Source organism: Triturus cristatus, chromosome 6 (assembly GCF_964204655.1).
Source record: "Triturus cristatus chromosome 6, aTriCri1.1, whole genome shotgun sequence".
NCBI lineage: Eukaryota > Metazoa > Chordata > Amphibia > Caudata > Salamandridae > Triturus > Triturus cristatus.
This window is the reverse complement of record NC_140589.1, coordinates 244733136-244738840: the sequence shown is the minus strand read 5'-3', so window position 1 is coordinate 244738840 and position 5705 is coordinate 244733136.

Here is a 5705-nt window from a genome sequence, read left to right as displayed (position 1 = left end):
CTTAATAAATATCCCACGATTTGATTTGATTTGGGCATCGGACACAGTACGCTCTTTTGGTATACAGGTGAGTTGGGACAGGGCCACTATCATCAGGGAAAACTATGGCAGGGTTATCATAAGTATTGGGGTTAAAGCTAAACTATGGTGCAATCTACCACTATCGGTACACAGCAGGATTGCTTTAGTAAAACTGATCAAACTTCCCCAACTGCTCTACCTCTTTTGTAATATCCCGAACCCGCTACACACACTTTTTTAAAACCTTAAAAGATATCAAACTGATTTGGTATAGGCAGGAAAACAGCATGGGGGATTCTTACTCTGCTACATATGCAGGGTAGGCTTGCAGCACAGAAATTCAAACTATGCTATCACTGGGCACAAGCTCACTATGCTCACTATGCATACTATTGAAGTAGCCACCCACATAGATGGCGCACATAGCAGTGGGAACTGATTTGATTCACCCAAAATCACTGCCCTCCCTACTGGGACAACCACCTAAGCGCTCCAAAACAGAAATATACACACCTATGGTTACACAATTGGCATGGTTAGCCCTATGTAGGCACATTGGATGCCTGATTCTATACCCCCTAATACAACCCGTCTCATTTTTTCCCCACTGAACCCCTTGCATCAGAGGGAATTGCACGAGTGCTTTTAAAAATGGGGGTTCACTAGTCTTGATGATCTCCTTCCAAAGGGACACTTCCTGGAACAGCCATATAGTGATAGCACTCTGATAGTCACGACAATTGACTTATTTACTTATTACAGACGTCGCACCCTCTGCAAAAACTACTATGCCACATTCCCAGCTACACCAAGAGAATTTGTTTACTGTGCTCCTGAAGGCCTGGTCCCAATTATATAAATCGATAAACCAATTGGGATGTGGAATGGCGCACTCCTGCTTGATAGAAAATTCTAATCGATTTAGTTAGGTGATTGGTGCAGGGTTGGTAACCCTTCTGAACTCAAGGGAGTAAAATGATTGGCGATGCGCTATTTCCCTAAGGAGTAACGTCCCCAACCTTGCACTCGCAGAAAAATTTCAATAAAGTTTTCTTCAAAGTCGTTCAATATGTTCTTAATCTTTTTTATTTGATTGTTTTCATGATGGTATTCTCATATACAATATTTACATTGATTTAGATTTGTTTCATACTATTCATTTCATAGTATCGAAGTATGCCCAATGCATTTCGCCATGAACTTCAAACGATCTCATCCACGTGAATGAGATCGTTTGAAGTTCATGGCGTCCTGGCGGTCCGCTTCGTGATACACACGTTGCATTATTCACGCCTCGCCGACATGCAGATGATGACTGAGGAGTACAAACTCAAGGACGTGATAAAAGTCCCCTGAAGAAGAGCAACGCCCGAAATGCATTGGGCATACTTCGATACTATGAAATGAATAGTATGAAACAAATCTAAATCAATGTAAATATTGTATATGAGAATACCATCATGAAAACAATCAAATAAAAAAGATTAAGAACATATTGAACGACTTTGAAGAAAACTTTATTGAAATTTTCCTGCGAGTGCAAGGTTGGGGACGTTACTCCTTAGGGAAATAGCGCATCGCCACCCAATTATATAAAAGCATACATGCTGAGGGCCCTGTGGTGGCCCCAACAGCTCGCATCAGATGGAAGGCCGGGTTGGGGACCCCTCTTACGCCCAAAGAACGGACCTATATATGTACAGATACTGGGGAAGTCACAATGAACAGCCGATTAAGACTAATACACTTTCATTTTATACATCAAACATATTATAAACCCCTTCGGCTCCACCTATTGCAGATACTCCACGATGATTCATGTATGCGATGTAGAGGTGGGCAGGCAGACTTCTTGCACCTTGCTTGTACCTGTCCCCTTGTTACAGGGCACTGGATTGACATTCTACATGCCCTTTCTAACATTATTGACATTCTTATAGCCCTGCGCCCCAAGATAGCCTTGCTGGGACTGATGCTTGGGATCCCCAAGCATGCACGCAAACGGGTATCAGTTGGCCCCTTTCCTAGCTAAGAGACCAGTAGCAAAACATTGGAGATGGCACTCTACTTCAACTTTGCAGCGCTGGATTATGGATGTCACGTTCTATAGTGAATGTTGCTGCCACTGATGACCCACACTAAAGACAGAGGGGGGCTCTTTCAAACTTACTTACTAAGTCATGCCCAAGGAAACACCGTAAGACAGTGCCCTCTTTTTACATGGTTGCCACCACCTTTTGCTGAACTGCTGATGTGCTTTGACTGAGTGTGCCCTGGGTTGTAAATGGTACCAAAGGTACCAAGGGCACTGTGGCCAGGGAAGGCCTCCAAGGGCGCAGCACTTATTGTGCCACCCTTGGAGGCCCTGAACCCTTACACACACACACTGCATTTGCAGGCTGTGTGTTTTAGTGCAGAACAAAGTGAAGAGTCGACCTGGCACACATCCCTGACAACAAGTCTACTCATAGACATTGTAAGTGCAGTAATGCCATTAAGAGTATATGGTGCTGGGAGTTTGTCATTACGAACTCCACAGTTCCATTGGCTTTACTAAAACTGGGAAGTTGGTATCAAACTTCTCATCACATTAAACCCACACTGATGCCAGTGTGGGCGTTAATGAAAAATGCACACAGAGGGCATCTTGGAGATGCCCCCTGAAAACGAACCCGCCACTAGTGTCCAGACGGAGTGGCTGTTCACCAGCTGCCACCACCAGACATGTTTATGGGCCTCTAGGTCAAGAGCCTGCTGCTTTCGGGGGTCTGAAACAATGCACATCCTGGGACTAGGTGCCAAGCCTCCTCCCCCAGGATGGACAGGATTCACGAAGGGGAAGCTTCAAAGGCTTTCCGCCTTTGTAAGCTTCCCCTGGCCCTTTGCTGCTTCCAGCAACTGGTCCCCACCACCTCTAACCCCCCCTTTGGGCAGGAGAATCGGCAGGAAAACCAAGTGAGGAAGGGAGGTGTGCCCACCTTTACCATCCCGTGGGGGAGGCGAGGTGAAGCACAACTCTCTGTCCCCGCCATCTTGCAGATGGGGGGACCTAGCCAACCAGAGTGAGGCATATGCCTCCCTCTCACTGCAGGGTGGTATAATAGGGGGTCTACCCACCCTAAGGAAGGGACCCATTGGTCCCAACCTTTACTTACCTGTAACATCCCAAAATGTAGTATTTAGGGCCACCCCGAACCTTGCCTCCTCAGACAAGAACCAACCAAGAAGAAAAGAAAAAGCAGGACCGAAGAGCCGTGCCGAAGCTAAGAAGAGAAAGACGCCCACTGACTTGGCCCCAGCCCTACCGGTCTGTCCCCACCTCGAACCTGCAGAAGCGAAATCCTGGTGTATCCTGCAGCCAGCAACCTCAAGAACCCAGAGGACCTGCCCTACCTTCCACAGAAAAGACTCTGTCTCCAGTAAGCACCGGATTTGCTCACCCACAGATTCTGGCCAAATCCGCAAGTCTGCACCACTCTGCACCCGAGGTCCACGGCCAGAGTTCGAGTGGCCCAACACCACGAAGAGGTTCCTCGGGCGATCCTGACCTGAGATCTGGCGATCTCTGACCTGCCTCGAATCTCCCAGTGAAGCCTGCAGTCTCTTTCTGGAGGATCCCCGTGACCGGAGCTGGTAAGGAAACCCGACATCTAAAGACAACCCTCCACCCGAAGTGCCACGGCCTTTGGGGGCCCAAGCGACGGTGTCCCAGCATACCCAGGCATCCCAACTTACCTCTCCAACTGGTGGTGACCTCCAGAAGATCTTCGTCCCCGAGCCTGCAGTCTTTGTTGAAACTGGAGAATCCCCATTGAAACCAACAGGGCACCTGACGACAAAACTGCACCCTGTCGCCCCTGTGCCATTGCGAGTGTACTTTGGGTGCTAACTCGGATCCACCTTTGCCCTGAGCCTAAAACCAGGAGCTTTTCTCCCATAACCTTGTGGCCTGCCCCTGAGCAGTCACCTACCAGAGGTCCCATATTCCCCATTGGAAACATTGGGCTACAGCACTCTGCACCCGGCCGCCCTAGTGCTGCTGAGGGGGCTCTGAGAGTGCATCCTCGACCCTGGTTCTAACCCCAGAATACCAACTTACACAAGAAAGTACTTACCTGTTAACCGCTAACTCTATTTTCCTCCATAGGATTTGATTGACTGTTTTTATCCTAAAAATTGTTCTAAGTGCAGAGTTGGTTTGTATGGAACATTAACAAAACTGTAAATGTGCTAAAAGTGATTTACTTACTTTTTGTCTAAGAAATGTCTCAGTGTGATATCTAGGCATATCACACTGATTAGCAAAAGTAATTTGAAAAGTAATCCAATCAGTACCATGTAAAGTAATTTACAAAGTAACTAAAAAGTAATCTCCCAAAACAGTAACTTACCAGTAATTCAATCAACCGCATTTGAACCTGCATTCAATTGTAAAACATTGCATAAGAATTTTGCAAAGCATTTACTTCACTTACCTGTACCAGGCTTGGCTTGGTACGAGAAATAAAATAACTAGATAATATTTTTATACAAACAAAATTGGTCTGAGTTTAGTCCTTGAGTGTGTGACATCATTTGCTAATCAAGTGTGTACAACAAATGTTTAACAGTACCTCTGCTAAAGCCTTACTGCTCACCCACCCTACCACAAATAGAGAGTAAGGTGCTATCTACTTTTACCTCTTCCTACCTTTGGGGTTCCACTGGAATCTGTGCACACTATACCTCATTTTGGTATAGTATATACAGATCCAGCTTCCTACATACACCCAGAAGGATAACTAGATAATGTGGACCGGGAAACAAATCCTGGTAGTCAGGTTAAACTGGTATAAGACATGGGCAAAACTGGGTTTCTACTCTGAAATAGGTACTGTTTAACATATCCAAAATCCAACAAAATTGGGTTATGGAAAAGACCCAAAAATCGTATTTCAAAATGGCAGCATGTAAATATATAATAAGGCATATTAGGATGTTATGACTAGAGTGTTATTGACACAAATGTGACTTTTTAAATATACTGGTATACTTAAATAGTCGCTATATCTTTGATTATTAACTTTTTTTTCCCTTTCCTCACCGGATACGGATGCCCTTGAACAGCAGTGTCCTATTTGTAAAGAGAGATTGGATGATGGACAGAAGATTGCGATGTTCGCTGAAAAAGGAACTGAGGGCATCAACACTAAGAGTTAAAACCATGTAAGTGATGTTGTTGTAACTTTTGGAACCAGAGTTCATGTTTCATGTCGGAAGAGGTTTACTTATAAGAAAGATTTTGAAGTTAAGAATCGAGAGGCAAGTACAGCATCTATTACAAAGAGAAGTGCTCGAATAGCTGCTTGGACATTCTGCAGTGCGACTGACTGTATGTTTTATGGAACTCATGTGAACTTTTTGTGCAAGCACAAGCCGAGATCAGAACATGTGTATGTACGGACATTAGAATTCTCTGAAACTATAAAAAGGTGCTGTGAAGGTCAGGGTGATGAATGATCCTTTGTAGTAAGAGGCAGTATTGAATATTTTCTTTCAGATATTAATGCCACAGATTGTATTTACCACCAATCCTAGAGTGTAAAATTTCAAAGTGGAAGAAACATCCCTAAAGAATATTCAACTGTTGAACAGCAATCGAAGAAGTTGAAAGTAGGGTGCCCAGGTAATGAAGAACAACACAA